Genomic DNA, 17,949 nt, shown 5'->3' on the forward strand with positions numbered 1-17,949 from the left:
GGAGCTGGGGTTATTTGCTTTTTTAATCAAAATTGGGTCATCATTTCTAGGTTTATAGCTTTAGCTTTATGCAAATAAAACCATAGCAAAATATTTATCTCAGTGGAGATGAGCTCTTTTCCATAATGCATTGAGATGCCTTAGAACACTGAAAGCACTCATATTAGGATTGCAAAATATTTTGCTTTGAGCAGTACCGTATCTATACATAGAAAGTGAATCTCCAGCAGACAGATTCATAACGTTGCTGAAATCCATGAGACCTTTGTCATTGACATCAGCAGGATGAGGACGGTTTATTCATACATATATAGCCACATTCTTTCTCTTAAAAAAAAAAAAAAAAACCCACAAGTCTACAGAATTGACAATATGTTACATAAAGGAGTCTCTTAACTAAACAGCTTGAACAGCTCGATTTACTGATCACTGACCAGTATTGCTGATCACTTAAATGTCACTCTAAGCTAGCATTTGTGCTTGATCCCGCTTCCCATTAAAACAAATGTCAGAACTCTCCCAAGAAAAATATCTCCTTCATTAAAGTATACAAAACACTTTTCAACTCAGATTTGCTATATTTAGAACAGCAAAGTCTTAAAGAAATACTAAGTGTACTGAGAACGCCATAAGGGTGCTAAATATTGCACCTCTTCCCTGAACAACAGTAGGGTCAGAAGTATCTATTTCGGCTTTTATATTTTCTTTAGTTTTTCAATACTCGCGTGAAAAATAATGATCATCTTGACTGTTTCAAAAATTTGTTTTGCACACTACTCTAGATATTTATCATTTACCAAATAGTGATTATGCTATCTTGCTTGAAACCAAATCTGATTGTAGTGTCACACAAAAGAGTAATTAGTTCTCATTTGCATGTATAGAGCCACTAAAGCCCTTCTCTGTGCTAAGGTATGTCACCTCCTACAAGATCATGGAAGTATTGACCTGAGCGAGGTACTCAAGGCTGGGCTTAAATTCAATGTTTCCTTAATTAGATTTCTGAATTTTTGTTGCACATTCCCAAAGCCTTTGCCATAGCAAACGAGACCTCAAGGTGTAATTGGTTCTTCCAGGAAAGGGCCTTATTTTGGGATATGAAAAGCAAGGGCCTTGCTAACAACTTATGTTCACCACTGCTGCTGAAAATATTAGTAAAGGAAGGGTTAATGTCCAGATTAATTAAAATGCTAAGTACAAACTGAAACACAGCAGAAACACACAAGTCAGTTCTCATCCTGTAAATTTACAGGATGCAGCTACCACTGTGTTAGCTTACACTAGCTGCAAAAACTCACTATCATTTGTAACAAAAGATTCTTTGTGTGTAGACTTTCTAATAGTCTTGAGTCCTCACAGAGGACAAATATTTTACACTCAGGTTCTTTAAGGTAAAGTACATAGTTTGCCATGCCAGTTTTTAATTTTAAGACAAATATCTTCACTTCCAGTTAGCTACAAGCAAAACTCACTAGAAGTGTAAGCCTTTCAGGACTTTTATAAAATAAAAATGCTACTCTAGAAAACCTACACTTTTTATAGCTCTATAGTATTTCCATGATTAGTCGTACACTACTGCAGTCAGAAAAAGACGAATTCATCCCTCTAAGGAATTAATAGGCATTACTGAAGGATTATGTTAAGGTCTTCTAATTACTTTATGGCACCCTATAGAGAGAATCAACTTTAAACAGCAACACATTTTCAACTTTAAACAGCAACACATTTCTGTTGATGAAAACATTGCTCTACTTACGTGCCATTTTAGTATGGCATAGCAGGCTGTCACAATCTACCTCCCGCATGCAAGTCAAGTTTTTACAAGTGTTAAAAATCTTAATTACGTCTCTATACTTAATTCGAGAACATTGAGCCAAATTCTTCCCCAAAACAGTGGGAAATAGGGGAACACCTCTAACAACAGATGGTGGGGGATGGAAGGTTGTATTTGCTTCCTGTATCTGAAGACATAGTGTGAAAATGCGGCTCTACTGAAGACCACTGGAATCAGCAACAAGTTTGCATAACCTGTTTCTAGAGCTACAGAAGAGTCATAGGAGTTGTGTTCAGCCATCATTAACCATAGCTCTAACTTTCAAAGGAGCCCAAGGGCACGCTTATCAAATGGAGCCAATACTATTAACTCAATAGCAATTCATTGATTATCTTTCCGTAATTCAAATCTATATGCAGGCATATGCACTTGGGAACCAATTCTGAACGGAATTTCAAACAATTTTGTCTGAGTAAGTGCAAAAAAAAAAAAAAAAAAAAAAAAAAAGCTGCAATTGCTATTATTTGTTTCTTAAATATTACAATTTCACAGGGGAAAAAAAAACCTAAAATGCATTACACCCTGCCAACACTTTTGAAAGCTGAAAATATTCCCAAATGTTCTTGCTGAAATAACGACTCAAGGAAATATAGTCAAAGACACTTCCCTCCACTCTCAAATATATGATGATCACACCACATGCATTTCGAGTCACTGTTTTGACTAAAGACTCTTTTGGAACCTAGGGGTCAGCACATGAGATTCCTCCCCTGCCTTTGCTCTGCTGATTAAGCAGCAATGAAACTATTTCACCATTAAGCTGCCTCATGGTACAGTTTGGGGGATTTTCTGATGGTGAATCTCTGTCCATGATTAACGCATTAGCTAGAGGCAACCGTGAAAGAATGATCAATTAAGCAAGTGATTAGCAATTTCCTTTGCCCTGTCCAGCCCTCTAAAATGAGGTGGTTCAGGCTTGACCACCACGCCAAAACGCAAATGAGTAAAACACATTTTGCCGTGTTATTCCTGTCTGAAGAGCAAATTACCTAAACTCAACTCATTCAGCCATGGCAATGAGGAACTGGAAGTTGTTTGTAAGCATTGTCTTGTGAGCACGTCTTCTTCACGTGTTCTTCCTGCTATGAGTTCTACTACAGCAGTTGAAGCAATGCTATTTATAAGGCAGCTACACAGAACAGTTCAGAGGAAAACAGCTGGATAACAATGTTTTATAACAGATAAAAGCTAACAGCAGCACAGAGCAGAGCCTCAGACAAAAAGAGGTGAGGAACAATTTATTTCATGACTGATCTCCCTGAAGTCAATGGAATAACACAGACACGCAAGGAATAAGGCGCAAATCAGACGAGGTGCGAGAAACTGGCCTAACTTTAATGAGCAAGGATCTTCAGGATTTTAAAATGCATTTTCTAAAAGTGAAATTGTAAAAACTAAATTGACAGACTTATGAATGATAACTCCTACAAATTTTCTCTTTCCCCACCTGATCTGGTTTATCCTTCCTTACTTCCCCCTTTCTGCAATTACTTTTTCTTCATATACAGAAAAGCCATCTTATGCCATGAAGAGTCACACATTTGAGGACTGGGAAGGGTCTGTGATTCATCTTGCTGAAATATGAGATCAGCATGTCCCCATTACCTAGAAATACAGCATCTTTATCTATTTAAATAGGAAAAGATACATTTACATATGAAAAGGGGTTGAAGGAATATGCTGAGTGCAGATGTCATGAACAGTGAAGTCTAATTATTGGAGGGGGAGGGCAAGATGACAACAGTTAGACTGGAATTTTAACAGTTTTAACATTTTCATTTACAGTTTAAGAACAAAAACTGATTCAGAAGGATACAACTCTCAGTTCACTCCCATATTCCCTTGCTCCTAGCTGAAAATAAGTATTCTGGAAACCTGTATTAGCAGTACAGCACGTATCTTTGGACCACTACCAGGTTTCTCACTGGATTAAGTGCTCTGTGTTTCTTCGGCTTTTCCTAGGCTCATTCCCTACTCCCGAACTCCTTAGTGAACTAAATAAGTAGCGGCAGGGTTCACGTTTTTCTTTTTTAATCTGTGTTTCCTATTTGATGGATGAGATCTTAGACAATTTCCCACTAAAGTTATATTGCAATTCACAGCAATTTTGCTAATCAGTATATTTCATCCGTTGCTTGTATGGACATTCAGCAGTGAGTACAGGAGCAATTCTCGTATATGCAATCAGCTGGCGCACAGAGATTTACATACACATAGCTATGAGCATGCCCAGCTCTATAGAAGAAGCTGGGACAATCAATGTCAGTAACATTATGAAAATAAATATCATGTTTATATGCAGAGATTTTGTGATCAAAAGTTTAAGCTTCTGCAAATCTGCCAAGTCATATTTAGCCAATACCTTGCTATTGTTTCGAGGCATTATGGAAGTGTTCTATATCTCCCTTTGCAGCACGGCTTTACTCCTAAGTGCATGCCCCATTTAGACTTCAAATGCTACAGACTTCCACTTCGATTTACCTCAAAACTACTGTCTTGTTAAAGTCAAAGGGGCAGGTGGAGTTCAGGGGATGCACAGAGCGCACTGTGCCGAGTTCTACTTCACTTTCATCTAAGTTTTCCTTTCTTCCTTCTCTCTTTGTTTACAGTAACAATAATAATTAATTACACAAACAACAGCCTTGTCTGGTTTATTCATTGAAATTACGCCATCAGCTTTCACACTGCCAGAACTCATTTTCTGACTTTGTACTAGATTCCAGTCTCAGATTTTCTTCTAATACAATTAAAAGAAAAGCAGGGTTGGGCAGCCCACTGCTGGTAACACAGTATTAGGGATTGCCTTAGAGCACTTTGTCCCAAAGTCTGTATTAACATGTAAACAGAAGAGAGTGTCCAAAGTACAAATTAAGGGTGTTCTTTCATAGTTTTAGTGAATAAATTTTGATTTCTAGTTAAAAGAACAAAAATAAAAATTCAAAGCTTCCAGGAAAGTTAACAGCTATTTTTAGAAATTAATTTAAAAATTCATTGAAAAACAAATTCAACACATTTGATTTTAGTTAAGTCAAAGGTATATCAGAACTATAAAAGCTGTCTGTGAATGTAACACATTAAAAATGCTCAAACAGTGACAAATATGCATACACTAACACAAATAAATTTCTGCTGTGTTAGAAGTAGAGCTAATTGGGCTATATCGCAATCCCAGACGAAAGAGGAACAGAAAATAAATCTGTATACAAGGCAGGTAACACCGTAAACTGTTCTTGTTTTCCCATAAAGAGTCCAGGTCCTTCCTGGATTTCCTAGGAGTTTCCAGAGCACAAAGATGACAGCAATGTGGCTTTCTTCAGTTCTTCTGTTTTTTAAAAATCTGTTCTTCGCAATAGTGATAAAACGCAGCGACTTTTTAAAATATGCTATGACAAAAAATAACGTGCACTGAAATTGAGACTTCGTGCTGTTTGCCAGATTGCAAAGTGCGTGAGAATCATTGTCAAAGAATCCCTTCAGAAATACTCACAAAGAACACCACAAAACATTTCTTTCTATACAGGGCAAGTTTACTTTTCGAAGTTAGTGGAAAGCAGTAAACTCTTGTACTATTACTGTTTGCACGTTACACTTCTTGGACATCACAGAAAATGCAAAAAGGACAAAAATCACTTTCAAGTGTAGCACCAGGTCTGTCACTAAAAACCTTCAACTCCTATTTAAAGAATCATGGGCATTTCTATACACGTTAATGAAGTTCTCTCTCACAGCAGTTTTAGTAAAATGCTCCATGTACTTTTTCTTTGCTATTGCAAAAGTGAAGTTCAAGGAGAAAATAACTAAGACATTTTAAAATTAAAAATTATATTAGTTTACATACTTTGCTGTATCTGACCCATCTCAAGTATTTCTTATAATGAAATTCCAACACATATCCATTCTTATGCTAACACTTTTGCATTAAAAGGGGTTTACTGATACTGCCCCTTAGGTTCACCTACCCATCCAGCAAATACATAAGAAAAAAAGCTTACTTTTTGATGTGTTTACAGGCAGCTATATGCACTGTAATAGCTATATAACACACATGGAAAGAGAAGAATGAGAAGTTATAAATACTGAAGAAAAGAACACTATCAACTTAGAAGTACATATTCTTTAGAAACAAATAAAAAACCATAACTATATATATATTACTGCAGCACGCAACATTTGCAAAGTAATTACCATAATTCACAAATACTTCTATTGAAGAAACTAAGGAATAAATCCATTATGTTAGTAGCATTCTCAAGCATGGATTGTATTATGCAGCTTTGACATACACTCATCAGGTAATTGGTAAGAATTTCTAGCATTTCACCTTTTATAAGCACTGAAAAGTCAATATTATTTAACTGTTGCACAAATGTTAATAAAAAGTCATAATCCAAGGAGCTTACCCTGGGTCAACAGAAAGAAGCCCAGAACTATCCAAAGTTCTTTCCAATGTCCAGACAAGAGATCTGAAAAAGAGAATAACAAAGGATTTGTGACAAAGCTGACACAGAGTACTCTGAAAGGAGCAAAATCAATTGTGACATTTTTCATTTATTTGTAAATGCCTCTTTGGCAGTATGCTCACTCAGAACGACAGTTGCCTCTTATAGAATAGGGGAGGTGATGGTAAAATAGAGGAATCCTGACAGTTGCTTTAATGAGATTCTGCATTAGGACCACTCTCCCACTTTCCCTCAACAAGGAGTATGCCCTTCACTTTCAATCTTATATTGTCCAATTTGGAAAGCATTAACCCTATGAAAAACTCTACTCAGCCTCCTCTAATAAGCATCACAGCTCTTCTTTCTACCTTCTTCTCTGTCTCACTGACATTAATGCGTAGAGCTCACTCACTATTTTAAATACATATAAGCAGCATAGAGCAAATTAAACTTCAACTTTAGGTAGTATTACTTTAATCAAAGTCTAGTGGCAGTGTATGTGGTGAGGGGAGGAAAAGAATCTCAAAATAAATCTTAACTGATATCAGGAGAGAGCACAAACCCACAGAGCATCCCATCTGGCTCTAGGAATTATGCTACTGGAAGTGTTCAATGCAGGAACCTCTGATGCTCATATTTTCTTTATTGCAAAAACAAACAGGGAAATTTGTAACATGACAGGAAACTTGCCTTGCAAATATTGAGAGAATAATTGGTTTTGGAACAGAAGCAGACAGGGAATTTTAATAACTGTAACAATGTGCAGCCACTTATTTCAGGAAGAGGTCACTGGCTTGAGGATCTGATGCTCAAGCACACTTACTCTGACATACCTCCAATCTGTGCTATTTCATTCTCAAGCTTTCCAATAACAACATTCTTTGTTGTTCAAACTTCTTTTCTAGCACTGTATCATGTATCTTTCAAAGGAACTAGATTACAGTACTGAATATATCATGGTAGCCTCAGGCTGCACTGAAATTAGTATCTTATCCTCTGTTAACAGCACTAAAACATTAGTTATTACAACAGTAAGTTTTTTGTAGAAGAAAAATCTCTCATATTGGCATGGCTAAGAAAAGCTTGAATCCTAGCTCTTTCACATGAGGTAACCAAGTCTGAGTTGAAGAAACTAAAACATATGCAATAATACTGCTCAGTCTATTTCAGGAAAACAATTCATACCACCTCTGTGTGAAATCTGGATCACTAAGTCACATCTGCGGAGTTTGCAATTAATTCATCCACATCCTAATCTACATAAATTGTAAGTAGAGACCATTCATTTATTGAAAAAATAAGAGGTAGTCAGGACATCTTGATGAATTACAGAACAGTAATTCATGCTCAATAACCTTCAGAGAACCAGTCCAGTAATCCATGTCTCAAGTAAAACTTCCATTTTCCATCTGATTCATTTGCTTCAAAAAAGCCCTCAGCTTCCTAGAGTACAGCAGAGCTTTCTAAAAGAAACTTTTTTGGCACCTTCAGTTTGAAGATGCAGACTAAAGGTGTAACTTTGAAGTCTTTGCAAAATCCTTCCCAGTATATAATACCTTTTCAAGAGTCTCAATTGACAGAAACAAGGGCTGTGATTCATCTGCAGTATTTGCTTATAGTTCCTCTTAGTAAAGATTCACTCTTCACTAAAACATTTTAAAATTAGCATAACAAAGCCTACCACAACATTAAATCACCTACTGAGTATATCAGCCTGAGTTAATAAAATAAAATTAAAAAAAAAAAAAAAAAAAAAAAAGGTACACTTCAGAACAAGTTCTCTGGCACTTTCTTCTGATTGATATCAACTCTCCTAACTCAAAAGAGCTTTCATATTTCATTCCTAGAAATACACAGTTACTCCTAGCAACCTTTCACATTTGGATGGAAAGCGGAGGAGGCCAGATTCTGACCTCTGCTCCAGTATGGCAGCACCAATGAAAAATAATGAAGTCAACACACATTTACTCTAGAAAGGAAAAAAAAATTACTATTTAGCTCCAAGGAAGGCTGTTTTATAATTCAGACAGGTGATCTGGAGGCACAGCAGAGCAATAATGACTAACATCACACACTAGTGGGAGTATAAATTTTAATGATACCACTCATAAAACCCACATTTTAAAGGTTACAAAACAGAAACAAGCTTACAAAGAAAACACATAAATCATTCAAGGTGTCAGGTTCCTACTCCTCAGATATTTTAAGAACTAACAACCTGTCCATCACTAAATAAACTAGAATATGCTGTACTTATTTATGCAGGACTGAAAAGGAATGTACAGCAGAGTTCAGCAAGCACACACCACTATAGTCTCTCTTTTTCACAACACAATATCCATAATCATTTATACCTTCACCAATTTATTCATTATTCAATAAAATTAAACAAAAACACTTGGCCAAATCCACTTACACCTAGACAAGATCACAATAATACATAATTAGCATTATACAGGCCAGGTAAATTACAGGGACTTCTTATCCAGACATATGAACTCATTTAACCATTCGCTCATACGCATTTCACTGGAGTCCCTTAAATACCTTTAATGGTGCGTTCACATCAACAGACTACATCACTTGAATGTTCAAAGATAGTCAAATATCAGGGAACAACAAAGGCCATTAGAAGACTGGAGTGCTCACTGGATTTTGTTCTTGGTTTTTCAACCTTAACTTCAAAATTTTATTGCCTTGCATATAAAATTAAAGTTCACCCAATAAACTGCTGTACCATTTATCAAGGAACTCAAGTAGGGTTCTGAACAAATCACAACACACGAGCACTACAGCCCTGATGATCTGCACCACAAATTGAGCTAAGCTGTTACTAACGCTACTGAAAGTATCAAGTATATTATAGTTCATATCCATCTGTTACTAGAAACTGCTAAATCAAGCATTAATTCTAGTTCCAATATGCAAATATAATAAGTAACATCCTTCTAAACCAAAAACCCCTAGTTAACCATCCCACTGTGCCCTCCAATCCAATTTTCATCCTATTTGTTCTTCACAAATTCCCTGACCACTATTCATGCCTAAAAGATACCCCTTACGATGGTAAAATTTGGTGCTTGACATTACAACAGAGCAGTCAACTTTAGTCTCGTTTATACCCCAATCAATCTCCCAACAACAGTGGCTTTTGGCTTTGGGGATAAATTAAGAGATGAACAGGACTCTCCGGATGCTGGAAATGTGTACATCTATCTTGTTTTCAAGAACAGGGGAACATCCTCTGCACATCCTCATCTGGCCCTCAAGGAGACTACTGTTGTCCAAACCATGTCATGTGTAGTTTTGCTCAGTCATCATTTCTCTTATCTACAGAATCTGGCACCTCCATTTCGCTGCCTATCCTAAGGCTCACGTGCCACATCTCCAGAGCCAGAGCTGCAGTACCGCAACCACAGGACCACTGGTGGAAACACCCACTGGAAGAAGCTGTATTTGGTGCACCTCTGCAAGAGAGCTGCAAGTAACTTCCACCTCCACAGCGCAAGCGTACTCCTCCTTCCCTTCTGGAAGCAGCGAGCTGAGGGCCACACTCACCGCAAAGCAGCGATCACTGCACAAGGCTTTCTGCATACTGTCTCAGAGATCAGGCTTTTAGGGTTTTTTTGTTTTAAGAGCTAACTCAGCTTTAATATCACTTTTCTTAATATCCCCCTATGTTTGAGTTGTTTAATAGATAACTCAAATTTGATTTATTTTTTCATAAGTAGACAAATACTAAAAGACACTCGAACGAGGTCATTTTACCTTGCTGCAAAGTCCAACAAGATTATCAGATAAGGCCTCACCAAAAATCCTGTGTCAGAGGGGATATTTCTACAGGCTGGACTTTAATACTGAATGTAGCTTTGGGATCCAGCCTCAGTGCGAAGAGTTCATGAATCAACCACACGATCACACAGCTCTCACTGGCAATGCTTGTTGGATTTAAAACTGCAACCTTGCATTTGAAATTTCTGCATCCAATTACCAGTTATTAGAGGAAATCAATTTCTTAAAACTGTACTGGTTAAAGAAAGCTCAATATTTGGTTTACAATGGCAATAAACACCTAAATATTTTCAATAAGCTGTTTTCCTTATGTCATATTTGCTTGTGTCTTTCATTCTGTAATCTTTTCCTGTAACTCTGAGGGAACTTTAAGTAAACTGCTAGCATATGACAGTATTATTTTTCCAATATTTGTTTTCTTTAGGAAATCATTTAAGAAAAACCTTGAACAGTGATCTCAGCATTCATACTGCAGTGAACTTCAGATACAGTAATTGCATTGCTGTGAGCTATGACGACTTTCCCATGGGGGAGAAGTGACCTGGTAATTCAAGAATGCCAAAGTCAGAAGTAAGGTAAGCTGGGGGAGGGAAAGGATTTCCCCCTAGGATGAGATAAATATAATTTCTCACGGCAGTGTATATCTCCCTTAAGCCTCAGGTGGTTTTAAATTAATGAGATTAGTTCCAGCAGGCAGTGAAATCCCAGGATATAGGATTTATATTTCACTTCATCTGGCAAGCGCAGCGTAGTCAATCTTTGTGTCATTTTGTTATTGTCCTGGTTTGGGTCTCGTTCTCAGACTCAAGCCTGGCTAAAGCACCTCGTAACTTTGACTTGAAAGCTTAAGCATCATGTAAAGAGTGTGTTTAAATGTTTAAAAGGGAGGAGAAAGGCAGCAGTCTTAATCTGTAGGGAAGGATTTTTATTTAACTTTTCAGATGTACTTTTATGCAATGGAATTTAATCTTGTACTTTTTTTTTTTAAAACCAAACCAAGTTCACACACATTTTTACCCAGAACGCACACACACAAAAAAAAAGCAGTATATGTTGATACAAGAAACATTGCTTTTTTAAAAACTTCATCTCTAAAAAGACAGACTTGAACAGCTTAGGAATACTGGCTACTTCAGTATCTTCTACATGCTGAATGATTGCCACCCAGCTTGATAACAAGCAAAAGGAGTTCCTATCCAGGGACTACCCACTGGATATACAAACTGGAGTTTCACTCCAGTCCCCAGTTCTGCTCATACAACCAAACCTTCATTCCTGTTGCCAGTTCTAGCCATATCATAAGTTAAATTTTATTAACCTCAATAACATTACCAAGGTAACGAAAATACAGAAAAATCTTGTGTTGACAACATGCTTTTGGTATCTCTTTCCCATCCAATAGGAGAATGGCCACATCCCTTTCTTCCTCTCTTGTGAAATAAAATGTGTAGCCATCACATCACGAAAACACTCATATTAGTCCCAGGCTTCTTCCCAAGACAGTCTGATTAAACTACATATCCAGAAAGCAGACAAAGAAATTGTTTTCAGAGTAATTTAATCTCAAAATACAAGACAAACTCTATTCAAAAGACTTTCTAGAACGCTCAAGTCCATCACAAGGAGAGTTGTGTTTATTCTAGTTTTAGCTTACAAGCTTGACTGTAATACAGACAAATCACAGCCATCACTGTTTTAACTTTTTTGGTTTGGTTTTGTTTTGTTTTTAAATTATTTTTAGTCATAAATCTGCCTTCTCATTCTCTGCCAACACACCACTCCTTTATCTTTATTCTTCATTCGCTACAGAGATGTCCTTCCTACTTCAGTTTTTGGCACTTCATTAACCAGGCATCTTCAGTTACAGATTAAAAGTTCATTCATCGCTTTGCCAAAGGAAAAGGTGTGTTTACCATGGGTGAAGAGTGGCAAAAGCTAAGTAAAGGGCAATCGTTTGAAGTTGAGAGATCTATTTCCTTTTTTTTTTTTTTGCAGAAGCACTGAGCTAGAACCCCAGCTGGTACAAAAGTGTGTAACTGAACTGAAGAGAGGCAACATCAAGAAGTGAATTTGAGGATGGAGAGGCCAACAGCTGGCCACAAATTAATTTCAGGCACAATTCAAAACTTCACAACCACTGGAATCCGATATGCTGAATAAACACCTAAGCATTCAGCATCCACCACTACTGGGACTGGCTAGAACTTGGAAAACACAGCTGTACAGCGATGCAGTATCACATGCAAGTGAAACTAAAATGCATTCTCCTGTCAGGATAGCTAAATGTTTGCTTACCTGCAAAGTAAATACATATTTGCTCTCAAGTTAAACCAAATGAGTATTTCCAGATGTGCAGAGAGCAAAATGCTGTTTTCAATTAAATATAACATGCAAATACGATTTCCAACAATACTAAAATGAACTACGAGGGTAATTGTTCTGGAAGTACTGCAACTGTAAGTGTCATCAGAATGCATTATGCTTTCCATTAGCAAAAGAATGTTTTGTAATGGGAGGGAACTCCTTTCATACACTTTAATAATCAGCACACAAGCTTCAAAAAGGAAATCTATTTTAAATCTCTCCCATCATTTCATTATCAGCCTCTGAAGGTAACAGGCCTGCCAGAAAAAAATTCTTATAGAAGTATGATCAGAGGGTGAGTTACCTTATGTTTTCAAAATAAAACAAAAAACCACCAACTCAAGTATTTACATTGATTTTAAGGCCAGAAAGGTCAATTAAAATGAACCATTTGGATCTGGATCTCTCACACAATTACAGGTCAAGAACCTTTATACAGAGATAGCTGCCACAAGAGAGAGGCCTTTAAAAGAATGTTTGTTAATAGTTTACAACCTTCCAGAAGACTTTTGCAGGCAAAAAGTGCATCTTTGTGATTCTATTTTAAAGTGTTAATGTGTGTTCAGTGGCCTTCATCTCCTCTGACTAGCTTTTGGAAAAAAATAAAAAGTCTAAATACTTGACCAAGAGAAAGGTAAGGTTAAAGCAAATCCCCTTTTGCTACATGCAATTTCATTGCTAAACAAATCATTGGACATAATTTCCCTTACAGAGCCTATTATCAGCAGTTGGCTGAAGACACCACAAAAGCATTAAAGCTTCCTGAAAAGCAAAAAGCAGAGTCAAGCTCTGTCTTTTCACAACAGCAAGCAAAAATGGCCTGATTCTGAGAACAGTCTGCTGCAGCCCCTCTTAGCCAGCAAAGAACTGCAATTTCACAACTGCAGGTCATAAGCTGTGGATGCCACCTCCTCCATCCACAGAGCACTACGCATCCATATAGCTGCTCGAATGTAAGAAGCACAAGGAAGTTGTGCCCTGTCATTTTAATCCTGTGGAGAGGATGCAGAACAAAGCATCTAAACCAGCACTGCTGCCATAAACAGAAGAAAGGCACAATTAGTCCTGTTGTGCCCTGGAAGGTATGAAGAAAAATTTGTGCCTAGCCGTGTACAGATATTTATCTTCTCTATGTTTTGTTTCTTCTTCTCACTTGTATGTTTACCTCTTAATACTCACAATGTTCAAAGAAAACTATTATACTAAAAATTTGACTGGAAGTATGTTTTACAGAAAAAGGGGAGGAATTTCATCTCCACTAAGATTCCTTTATACTGCCATAAAAATGGTGGGAAGAATGTGCAAATGAGAGCACGTATCTTTAGAAATATTTTACACAGATACACACTTCCCTGCATAAACAGAAAGCAGCCTTAGTATAAATGGGAAAACATCACATGGTTCAGCGAACTTCACACTGAACTTGTGTCCAGAACCCAACAACTGCTCTGCCTGCCCTGGGACAGAGCACACTCTGCCAGGGTCGGGATATCAGACATCACGTAACACTAGATGTTAAGACCCAGTGATGCTACAGAATGGCAATACAAAAGCTTCTTTTCAGGAAGAAAAATTAAGTAATAAAACATGAAGTTTGAAGTGTTGCATTCCCTGAAAAGTTTGCTCCTAGGTCCAGAGGTGTGCCTGCCACGGCTGCCCGGGTACGTCAGGAAAGATTCGGCTTCCCTCTGTTGCAGGAATGCAGCAGATTAATCTAATGCATTAGATGGAACCTTGTCTGGGAGAGGAGAAAGCTGCTGGCATCAGCCTGACGTATATGAAGGAAGACAGGCTACAAAGTTAAAAGAAGTGTGGAAACTTTAAGAGACAGTTTTGTGATTTAAAAAACGATATAATGAAATGGACAGAAGTTGTCAAAAGAATCTTCATTTTGGTTTACGTTTACTGAAATAAATATTGATTGATACATTTAGCGTTTCATTGCAGTAAGCATTAGATTAGGGCTATTGAACTACCTCAACATGATGCATTGCATGACAGCGAGAAAAATTAAACAGTTCAAGCTGCGATCTTGTCAGATCTCAGAAGCCAGACAAGGCATGAGTGATCTGATAACAAACTTCCACAGAAAGCTGGAAAATACTGCTGGGAATTCAACTCACGTTCCTATTGAGCAAACACCCAGCAGACTTGGTTCTAGAGGCTGAGACTTCAACCCAGGCTTCTGACCACTGTGATCATTAACGATCGCCAGTAACACCTACTGCAAGTTAATCCTCTTGTTCTTGAGAAGCACTCCAGAAGCACTTTCAGCCATCTCAACACAGAACAGCCCTAACTTACAAAGCTCACACACAGAGGAATAAAAATGAATGCTTTTGGACAGTCCTTGAGTGGAGCTGCTCAAGTATTTTTATTATTTTAATAACTGAAAAGATCTATATGGGTAGAAAACAGGGCAGTTACAAACGAGGCACTCCACCAAACTTCCCAGTGCCCCTCACTTCCCATGCCAGACAGAGGCACTACGCTCATTTCTGCACAGCAACAACTCAGTGGCTGAAAAAGTTACCCACAGACAAGATTTCTGAACCACCAGACCACAAAAAACTCCCTAGAACCACTGTGTACACTCAGCATATCAAGATGCTGTGTATCCTTCATTAAACGACCACAGAATCACATTAAAATGACAGCACAGAGGGTTTCCCCTTGCACAAAGCGGGAATTTCCACAAGCCAATGATACCTCACAGTTGTTGAAGAACGGTCTATTTCAAGCCGGTGACAGCATGCCTGTGCTTTGCAAACGTAGTAATGTTCTCTCTGTAATGTTAGAATGATTGAATAGATCACACTGGAAGAAATTAAGTGCTACAGTTCACTAACGAGTTTCATGCCTTGGATTCCAGTAAAGTTCTTCGATTATTTCACAGGACTCCAGTTACAGAATGTCCCGTGTACGAGCTTGTAATAGGTTCACACTCCTCAAGAAACCTCAACAACATGCAACATAATCTCTTTTAACATTATTATGTAAAAATCATCACATGAACATTAGGAAGAGTGCTCCAGAAGAAACTCTGCCAAGTCTTACTTTCTTTTAATTTCAACCCCACTCCACTGGGAGTTTTCATGTTACACTGATTTTATCGCTGCCATAAAGGATAGCGTAGACTTCTCACTTCACTACAATGGAAATAATTTCTTTGCCCAGTCTTAAGCAAATAAGCAGGGCACATGCTGTACTTTTGATTTAAAGAGATTGATAACCTTGAGTTTTAAACTGTACCTGGCATTTCCCTGCTCTTAACTTGCCATGAGAAGGCAGAAAGTCCTCATCTGCAAATTACTAAAAATAATCAGCTGCAAGATGTGACCTTGGATAAAGCAATGTTAAATTGGCCAGCAAATTTATCTGAGGCATCACTGTTATTAACTTGCAATTTTTTCATTTCAGTCTGCCACCGATGCTTGGCAGGTTATAATTTTTCATTTTCTCACTTGGCTGATGCTCACTCGAGTAGAGATTATGAAGATAGTGGTGGAGAATTTTTACAAAGATTTTTTCTTTTCCCCCTTTTGCTCTGTCCTATCAGGATATAAATACAAATTGTCTATATGAGACAGGTTGCCTTCTAGGTATAATAGCACTACTGTTAAAAAAGGATCCTCTCAGTACCCCAATGGTAGGAACAGTTCTTGTCTTACTTGGAACTCATGAGCTCCCAGCACGTCAATGGACAGTTGTACAAGTACTGCATGTTTAGTGCAGTCTCATAGGACATGACATGGCCTAACTGCACTTCCATCTTACAGTTAACGTACAATAAGAGGTTCATAATTTTAGTGAATTTTCCCTTGAAGTAACCACTCCTCCTCCCCCCCACCTTTTCTTTTTAAAAGCTGTTGACCAGTTCCTATTAAAGGAAAGTATTCCCCAGTCATGACAAAGTATATTTGCATCTTCCCACTCTCTCATCATTCCTTTGCTGCTGATATTTTTTATGCATAAAAGCTGTAATAAACAGCTCCTCTGAGTGATCCCTTCCAGAACAACACTTCCTATTTCTTAAGTTATTTGAGGGTTGTTTTTTTTTCCTCTTTTCCCAAACACCTTCTGTTCACAAGGAAGATGTCCAGAACACAAATATTTAACTGAACACAAACAGATCCAAAAAGGCTATTTCATTTAAATTGTTCTGCCTCTGGTGATGGACCAAAGCATCCTTCTGCCAGAAGCTCCATTTTGTGACATTTACCTTTGACTAAAAATACCTGTCCCTCAAGCAACCCTGATGCAGGAATTGTATGTGTTACACTGAATATTTGCAGAGCTTTCCTCATTATAGAAAAAGATCTCTCTATTACTATTATTCTAGTTAGAGCTTATGCTAGAAGATACATTGTGAGGGGAAGTTGAAGAACACATTAAAGCCTGATACACAAGAAGCATAAGTCACGGTGGAATGCGTTACCATCCATCAAGAACTATGGTTCACATGAAGTTGGAAACACTATGACGTTGTTACTACTAGACCAGCATTGAGTTATAGCCCAAAAGATATTAATACAGCCTGACAAAACAAGACATCGCCTCCACAATTATCAATTTTTAGCCTTCCTATTCAAACCATGAACATTCAGCACAAAGTAGCATAGGCCTGTTGCCATCATTGACCTGAGTGCACAAAGAAACAAGGACACATTTATTTATATTGCCTTTGCTTTGTCTTTTTTTAATTGTATTTTCAAATATTTATTATCCTAGCAACTGTCTTGTCAACATATTTCATTCTTGATATATTGATTGCCATTCATATCAAGCTTCATTGTTTATTCAATGATACTACAATTCTGTCTGATAACTACAGTGACATAACAAAGTTTCTAAAGTCTTATGACTCTAGAAAATTACAGTTCTTAGATGTAATTCACTGCTTTTTATTGAGATGCCTGAAATTTCTTTATAAAGACAACATAGCATCACTCATTTTATAGACAAAGAAGTGAAAGCACAGGAAAGAAAAGCAGCCAAGGCCGTACAGGGGAATAGAGGCTGCATTTGAATACTAACCAAGTCTTCCAAATCTAAGTTAATTCTTTCCTGCGTTTAGTTAGATATCCATATTCTGGACATTTTCCTTGTGAACAAAGGATATTCACAAAAAATACCACACCTCACTGCAGTTCTTAAAAAAAAAAAAAAAAAAAAAAAAGGTTAAGAATTTTCTTTAAGTTCATGACTACATTTCCAACAGCCATAGGGTCTGGAGAAGCTCCCCAAGAGCCCATCCTCAGCTTTTACAAAGCTACTAGTTTTCTCTTCCTGGCTTACAACCCGTGGAACAATGCTTTTAACATCTCCCAGTCCCATTAACACATCCAGTAATACCACAAAATCAACACACAGGGAGCTCCACATCTCTCTCAGCCTCAGAGCATCAAGCTCTCTCCTGGGCAGCTCCAGCTGGTAAGGAACACAGCTACACAGCATCGATCCTGCTTTACTTTATGCAGATGGCATGCTGGCTTGACCAAACAGCGTTTGCAGAATTAG

Source organism: Chlamydotis macqueenii, chromosome 9 (assembly GCF_036417535.1).
Source record: "Chlamydotis macqueenii isolate bChlMac1 chromosome 9, bChlMac1.mat, whole genome shotgun sequence".
NCBI lineage: Eukaryota > Metazoa > Chordata > Aves > Otidiformes > Otididae > Chlamydotis > Chlamydotis macqueenii.